The sequence below is a fragment of the Notechis scutatus genome, chromosome Z (assembly GCF_049901735.1).
Source record: "Notechis scutatus isolate UNSWTSFEM ecotype Mainland chromosome Z, rNotScu1.2, whole genome shotgun sequence".
NCBI lineage: Eukaryota > Metazoa > Chordata > Lepidosauria > Squamata > Elapidae > Notechis > Notechis scutatus.
In genome coordinates this window covers 129,270,486-129,279,694 of record NC_142025.1, presented here as the reverse complement: position 1 = coordinate 129,279,694, position 9,209 = coordinate 129,270,486, and the positions used below count along the sequence as shown (strand labels likewise).

General features: G+C 35.3%; 1 pseudogene; it reads right to left on the bottom strand.

The window, feature by feature from the left end:
- Positions 1 to 2,421: 2,421 nt before the first annotated feature.
- On the bottom strand, positions 2,422 to 8,697 carry LOC113428389 (vomeronasal type-2 receptor 26-like; annotated as a pseudogene).
- Positions 8,698 to 9,209: the final 512 nt, after the last annotated feature.

Below are 9,209 nucleotides of genomic sequence, written 5' to 3'. Positions count from 1 at the left end.
GTGCATAAGCACAGCAATAGTGCCTATTATCCCTGTCCTATTGTTTTTCATTTTTCTTACAAGTATCTCATGTATTCAAAACTATATTTATTCTTATACCTGTATCTTGTAAGCAATTGACAAATCAAATACTAATATGATGCAGGTGAACCATGATTAGTGTGAGTTCAAATAATCTGATAAATGAATTAATATCAATTATATTTTTAAATTTCTATTAAAGTTCATTATATGATAAAATACAAATAGAAACAAAAGTCTGGACAAAAAGACAAAGAAAAAGAAGTGCTGAGATAAAAAGAAAAAAATGTCTACCAACTTTTTGCAGTGCAGCAGAACACAAAAAAATTACAATCTCAATATTTTGCCTTAACTTTCTAGTTAATTCAAACAATTTGTCAATTAATTATCAAAACTTTAAAGAAGTTTCTTTTTTAATGGACAAATTTCCAAAATGCCACAAATTAGTAACACATTTGAAATACTCTTAAGAAATTTTGAAGAATAGAATCAGAAATTGGTGGTCAACAAAATAATGAAAATGTCAAAGAAAATGTTTTGAGAGATTTATGTAACAAAGTGAAATAATTTTTTTCCTGATGTAGAAATATTAAAATCAGAAATACTAGACTGTTTAAAATACTGGACAATTTAAAAGTGATTATAAAACAGAGAGAACAGCTGAATTGGAAAAACAAATTCAAGTCAAGAGAATGATCTGGATAAAGACTTCATAAAAGTTAAGTCTTGAAAATTAAATTGAAAATACAAATGATAAATCAAGAGAATGGCTTGCATAGTAACCTTATTGGAGATGCAAAAGAGCTTTTTGTTAAAGCCTCAAAGAAGTCCTTGTGATAAGAAAATAAAAATTGAATGATTAAATCCTATAAAACATCTGAGAGTATACCCAAAGGTTCTTTGTGTAATATCTCCACTCCTTTACACACATTCTAATCTTCATATGATATAAGATGACCAGTAAAGCCAAATTTCTTATATTTCTTATTACATTTTACAGCTTATTTATATTTAGAAAATTATGATAGGCATTGATGAAGAAAAAGAAATTATAGCCAAATAAAGATAAACTAATTCTGCTAATCTGTTAAGCAAAATATATAGAAAACCAGAGTAGTAAAAGGTGATTTTAATTATCTTGACATCAACTGGGAGACAAACTGCATCAAGTGGCAGGCCAACATATTTCTGACCAATTTAAGTGACAACTTTGTCATCCAAAAGTTAGAGGAGGGAAATACAGGAGTTGCTATAATGGACCTAATTCTTACTAACAGACAGGAAGTGAAAGAAGGGATTGAAGTTACCAGAACTTTGGGTCAAAGTGACCATTTCTTATTGAAATTTAATATAATGCAAACACAAGTAATAGAACATAAACCATTTCCTTAGACTTTAATCCAATGCAAAGAAAAAAAATCCAAAGTATCATGTAATAAATATATGTAACAAATTGAAATCTAGGAGAAAACTCTGTTCTTCACATTCTTGAAGATGATAAAAGGGTTAGAGCCATCTAAATCATACAGAGGAAGCTTTTTAATAAGGTAGACACTGAAACACAAAAGGCCTATGTAACGGGTCTATATGTCAACCTTGAAACGAACCTGATCAAAGCCATCTTGACCACTTCAATGTTATCACACTAGAACTAAGGGATAGGATGGGGGGATTTTAGATAGTTGGGATTCTGTAGCCAAAACAAAACATTTTCTCTTGGGAACCAAGGATATTCTCACAACTGGTCAGAAGAAGATGGAATGATGTCACCCAGCTACCAGACTGCACCATGGTTGTACCATGTGACTGATGGGAGAAGTTTTGGGAAAAGTGAAAAACTTTTTACTTTTAATTAGGTGAAAAACTATGAAAATCTTCAGAGTTGGTTTTCACCAGATCTGTGCCAATATGATATTTCCAATAAAGCTATTCTTTGAGGAATTCACCTACCTCAGAGTTTTGCTTGCTATGGGAATATTACTTGGAATCCCAACACTATGACCACTCATCACAGCAACTTGCCATGGCCAATTCATCACAGCCAACTTGCTGCAGCCAACTCACCAAAGGACAACTCACCACAGGAAAAGAATTACACTAAGAAATAGTGGAATAGAATAATTAAAGAAGGGAGGGACAAAATTAAGCGTGAATGATAAAAATTAAAACATTTAAAAAACATTTTAAATAATTAAATTTAATAATTGAATTTGCTCCCAGTGAGTTGTCCCATTGTCCATGGTGAGTTATCCAACAATGAGTTGACTGTAATGAGTTGGCCATGGCTAGTTGGTTGTGGCTACATGTTCTATTCCACTATATAATTGCATATGCCATATGTTCTCAGGCTTAGATATATAATTGGAAAAATGATCAGACACATATATAAAGAAAAATGATTTATAATTTTCTTTTCATTAACTGATGCTTATTATTCAGTTCAGGTCTCAATACAATTATAAAACACTTGGGGAAAAAGATACACACTAATAAGCCAGCACTGGAGGAGATCATGGCAAAGATCTCCACAGCTAACATATATTTTCCCCTTGTGCTTAAATAAGTTGAAACAAAGCAAAGCCAAACACTGCAGAAGATCAACATGCTAAAGGTGATGAATTTGGCTTCATTGAAACTATCAGGTAAGTTCCTAGCTAGAAAAGCAGCAGAGAAGCTGATCACAGCCAGGAGGCCAATGAAGCCCAAAACACAGTAGAACATGATGACTGATCCCTCACTGCACTCCATGATGACTTCTTCAGACATGGAGTGCGTATCAAAATCTGCGTATGGTGGAAAAATTGTCACCCATACTATGCAAATAGTGGTTTGAACAAGAGAACAGAAAAAAAGAATAAAAGTGACCATTCTTCCACCCACCCACTTTCTCATTTTGGAACCAGGTTTGGTGGCCATGAATGCTAGAACCACTACAAAGGTTTTGGACAATACACAAGAAACTGCCACAGAGAATATGAGCCCAAAAGCTGGATGACGAAGGAGACACAGAATTTTGTTGGGTCTCCCAATAAAAAGAAACACACAAAGGAAAGAGAGGAGCAGAGAAACAAGGAGTGTGTAGGTGAGATTCTGGTTGTTGGCTTTGACAATGGGAGTATCTTTATGTTTAATGAAAACTTTAAGCACCAAAGTTGTCATAAAACAAAAAGAAAGGGAAGTAAGACTGATCCCCATGGGTTCTTCATAGGATAAAAAGCTAATCTGCTTTGGAAGGCATATATTTCTGTCAGGGTTTGGATACTGATCATCTGGGCACAGAAAGCAATCAGCCATGTCTGAAAAAGAACAAAAGAGAGATGTATATTTTGGCTTATACACAGAATCATACTGAACCCTTAATTCATTCTCCATTGAACTTGTCCATTTGATCTTTGTAAATTTGATTCTTTCATCAGGGCCATTTGAGGTGGCAATTGGTATAACTATAATAGGTACTATCTGCTTAGCCCCATTATATCTTAAATTATACCCACTCTGGACATGGAAGACAATCATAGCAGCAAAATGACACCCCTTCTTTCTTGACCTTGCTGAATCCTGCCTTACAAGGATCATTACACAAAGAAAAAGGTGGTGCCTATGAAAAATAATAATAATAATCATTTCGATATCGGAATTTCAAGCATTATAGGAATTAAAATGCAAAGCAACCAAGAAATACCAAACCTATATCACTCATACATGTAAGTAATGTTTCCCGTCACAAAGTCAGATCCTCAAGCCTGGTCATGGAACCAGGTTTTTGAGTCTTACAAAAGGCCAGCATGATCATGGACATCTTGACCTCCAGAGAGAAAAGGTTCCAGTAGAGGGGTACTAGAGGAGAAAAGGGACATCTTATAGGCTTTAAGCATTCTTTGGCTGATGGAACCTGAAACATATTCCTCCTGCCTGCCTGGAATGGATTAAATTAACTGGAGAGGAGTGATCCCTCAAGTAACAGATTTAACAGATTTAACAGATAATCAGAGTTGGAAGGCACCTTATGGGTCATCTAGTCTACCCCCTGCACAAGTGGGAGACCCAACACCATTTTGACAATGTCAATCCAATCTCTTCTTGAAAGTCTCAAGTGATGATACTCCCACAATTTCCGAGGGCAAACTGTTCCATTGGTTGATTGTTCTCACTGTCAGAAAGTAACCTTGTTCAAATTCATAAAGGGCTTTAAAGGTTATACCAGCACCTTTAATTTCACATGATAGCAGGCTGGCAACAAACTGAGCATACACAATAGTCATATTACATGTGCCAAATAATAATAGATATTTATTAGATGCTCTATTGCATTCTGCACTAGTTAAAACTTCTGAACTCTCTTCAAGAGCAGTTCCATACCATGGCATAATCCATGGAGGTCATGAGGAAAACTGTCAATTATTTCTATCCAAAAATGTAAACATTCATAGAGGTCTTTTTTTCCTTTCCCAATGTGATTTTTACAGAGGTTAACCAACAGATGATTCTATGAATTTTCCATCAATAGAGAGAAAAAAATTATGATGTATAAATGAAGGCAGACAAACCTAGATTCATACATCTAACCTGAGGAAATCCTACTGGCCACATAATGGAATCCATAGAGATATTGAAGAATTTGTCAGATGGAGCTGTGGGATCTATTCTTCCAACTTTGACCCTAATAAAGGACTGGTTTGGGTATGTGATCCAGTTGATAATATCAAATCCACCAATGAATTCTCCGTTTTTGTCAAAAGTGATCTTTTCACCAACACTGTTGTTGAAGGAGACACTTCTTACAAAAGAATGAAGCTATAATACAGAAATAGAGATAAAAAGAGGGAGAGAGGGAGGAAGGGAAGGAGAAAAGAAGGTTGGATGGAAGGGAGGAAGGAAAGATTTATATTGGATATTGCTTTTTTGCTTTTATTTTAGTTGTAGATTAGGACCAAATGAGTAATACAACAATCATTTGAAAACAAGAATAGAAGCAAAATATCATATGAATACAATTAAAGTGTGTGTGTGTGTGTGTGTGTGTGTGTGTGTGTGTATGTCACAATCACCTCACTTAGAGGTTAGTTGTGTGTTCAGTCATATTTCAGGTCCAGCTAGGAAGAAACAGGAACTTCTAATTCTAGAAAAAAGTATTTCTAATTCTTTCTTTTGTCTGGCTATGATGTTACAAGTCGGGAAATATAAACCTACATCTCAGAGGTGATCCAAAGTGACCCAAATTTTCAATTTCCTCCTCACCAAGTTATTTTACTATGTCATTGAACATTCCCTACAAATGGTTAGAAAGGAGGGCATTATAACAGGTAACTTCTTCTAGTGCCTTTAGGGACCATTTGGGTAGTAAAGTGCATAATGTTCAGGTGGTTCTGTTGTCTTAGCAAGAATTGTTCATTACAATTTTCATAAATTTGACAATTTCATCATGACTTTTTCAGGTGGCAATTGGAGGAAATATATATAAGATATACTTAATTGGAGCAAATATATATAAGATATACTTAAAGTATTTGAAATGATGAGATAAATCAACACTTTCCATTAATTTCCTAAACTTTATCCATACATTATAATCTTAAAACATGGTTATTTCCTCCAATGTATCCCACTACCTCCTTCATTCCCACTTATTGAGATATTGTTCAAGGAAAAACAAGACTAGCAGTTACTAAATATACTATAATAATGAGAACAGACAGAGACTGTAAAATGAACACATTCTGTTTCATTCTAGAATAAACAGGAGTTAACAAGGACTTCTAGAGTAAACAACATAGCTCAATGGACTTTAGTGACATAAAAGCGGAGTCTGATTAAGTTTTCAAAAATTGACTTCTAAGTGTAGAATAACCCTGGCAGGAAGAAATAATGAGCAGAACAGCAATTCAAATGAGCCTTCATATGAGGTCTATGATGAGATTCATGAAGGACATCTTCATCAGGAAATGCCTTGAAAAATGGGCATACAAAAAGGTCTGTATTATATATTGCAAACATTCCAATCAAATCATCTAGAACAAAAGGTTACCAAGCCTCTGATCCAGCACATAATGGAGGGGGGAATCATCTCTGTCTGCTTATAGACTCATCTTTATGACAGTTAATTTGATGGACTGAAGGATATTCAAAGGTTGGTTGCAATAGTTTTGTAGATTGCCTATTATAATTTTAATATAAGCATATAAGCATTCCAGTTCAATAAGGCAGTAGTATATTTCACTTTTAGAATCATATCAATGTCCTAAAATATTATTCATTAAGGTTTATGGACAGATGTTGCTACTACACATATGGTACATTTCTCTGCTTTAGATCTTACCTGCCATAACACTTGATTCGGAAACTGTTGCCTTCTTTCTTTCATTAATATTCTTTGCCTGAACTTTGATTAATACAGAGATTGCAAAGCATGTGCCACAGCATGGACTGCATTATAGATATTATAGCTATGGCCACTCATGTGTGTTTCAAACACAGATGTAGGAAGGGTTTCAAGCTTCTCCTGTCCAGTACATTTGTTCTGAGACTTCTCTGTTTCAGGATTGGCAAAGAAACAGCTGAAAGCCTGTTCCCAGAAATCTTTCCTAAAATAATCATGCTGATTGTTGATTGGGCTTATGCTTTCAAGAAACTTCGGAAAGTCTTCAATCTCCTTTGTGTGAACCACAAAGGATAAAGCACCTTGCAGGAAATGGATATCCCACGATTTATGAAAGGAAATAGAAGTGTAATCTGTCTGAGCTGTTGTAACCCAGATTTTTGTCTTCTTTGGTATATCCTCCACTTCTGCCAATTGCAAGTACATTCTCAAAAAAGTTATGGACCTACTTTCACCATATAAAATTATGACATTGGCTGTGCTGGTCATGAGAACTTGATATATTTGGACTCCATCGCTTATTACTTCACTATAATCAATGTAAAAAGCTACATAAGGAAAGTCTTGTATGAAATCAAAGCAGATGCCATGCTCAGAAAATGTGGGAAGCACCTCCTGCACAAATTTCTCCCCATTGTCATCATTCACAGCAAGAACTCCAATCCAGAACCATCTAAAATGCAACAATAGCTGGAGAAGAGCACTATGCTGGTGGGATTCATCTGGAAACATTTGTTGGAAGAAAACTGCTTGAATCTCTTTATCCATGAGTGGAGCAGAACCATATGTCAGCTAAAGAAAACCAAAAACAAAGATTGTTGTGAACCTCTGAAAATGTGTACATGCAATTGAAGCTTATATATTAAAACATGCTCCAAATATTTGCATTTATTTTCAAATGTCTATGGAGACTCTCAGGGATCCAGGTCATTGTTGTCTCAAAGTTACGTTTTCAAAAAGGCAACTGGACTCTGTGGCTTTTTGCTTCTCATCCAAGAAGCTTTTTCAGTTCTGACTGGATGGTGGGGACTGGAAATTCAGGAATATGCTCCTTGTGGACAGCTAACACATGGCACAACAATAGGAGAATAAAAACATCAGGACTAGAGTCACCAATCCATCTGCATTTAAAAGATAGAGGCCACTCTTTTGAAGATAGCAAAGTTCACATTTTGAACAGAGAGAACCACTAGTTTGAAAGATGCATCAAAGAGGCTATCTATGACAAAATTTGAACATTCCTCTCTCAACAGAGGGGTGGTGGTGATACAACATCATCTGTTTCCAATCTACAATACAGTCCTCTCAACAATTCCAAGAAGGCTACATAGCTATTTGCACCACTGATAGTCACAGATAAATTTCCATGTGGTCCTAACACCTCAATAAAAGATTGCAAATGACCAGCTGTCTGCAAGATGTATAAATCCTTGTCAGTCATCACTCTTACCTGAGGAACTTTGTAGATGTTCAGAACAGTTGCCCCATGGAGACAGATGTCAGGTCCCACAAGGACAGCAGCCAGATTTTTCAGGACCCCACATTTGTAGTTAGGAATGAATTTGCCCTGGGTGAAGGGAAGCCCCATGGAAGCAAGGTAAGTCCAACTTGGACTAAAATTGCTATTATAGATGTGAAAGCCCAGTGTGATATTGGGCAGGATCTGAGGATTTTCATTGATCTCCTTGACAGCAAACACTAAAGCCAGAATGTGCTGGTAGTTTTGATAAAATATTCTGTAACAAGAATTATATAAGACATTTAAAAGGGTCTGCTTCAGATGATGGCATGTCCAGTCTTCCAGACTTATATATCGAAGAAAGAAACTCAATTTTCCTACCAGTAATAGCAATTTAAATATTAATGATAGGTAATACAGTTCCTTCAGATTTTAGTTGTATGTACACTATGTACATAAATCTATATTTTCTACCTAGAATGAATTAGATATGATTTATCATAATAGACTTTTGATTTACATTGAAAATACATCAAGATATCCTACGTTTGAAAAAAAAAGGATGTTTCTGGGTTTTGTTATTATAGCTTAGAGGAAAATAATTGAGGATCATATAATTGAAAAGTTGAACTCGGAACTGGAAAAATCAATCAATTAGAACATACATAAATCCATCTTGAAGCTCCTTAGAAGGATGTCGTTTGAAATCAGTGGGATCAGAAAATGTCAATATCACAGAAATGATGCTACCAATGCTAACTTCTCCAAGCTGATGATATGTGTAACTAATAGGAGTAGGCTCATCATGGTCACATTGAACATTAGGATCCACTTGAGACATTACTGGCAACAGTGATACCATCAATGCTACCCTCATCCATAGAAGTCTTCTTTTGGTATACAAATGTCCCTGTCTGCAACATGATTCTTGAAGGTGCCCAAGTAGAACAGTCTGACATGACTTCATCAGCTGTTTTCAGGCAGAGATAGACAGTAATATCTAACACTGTTTATACTCACAGAGTTCTAAGGGCTTCTAGTTTGAATGTCATGGGTAACATTAACAATGCTGTCATGGTCAGGTTATTGTTTTGCTTTGGAGTCCCATAGGATTTGGAAGATACAAACAGACTAACTTCATAATGATGGAGAGACGAGCATCTGTATGGAGATTTTTTTAATTCATAACTAAAAAAAAGTGAGGAACTTCTGAAGAAAACATCTGCCATGGCAAATCAAAGGGATTCTTAGAAAATATATAGATAAAATGGCTCAGTCTGTTATACACTGTATATATCTTCCAAAATTGGATTTTCCAACAGTACCATATTCTTTCCTACTTTCATGAATAGA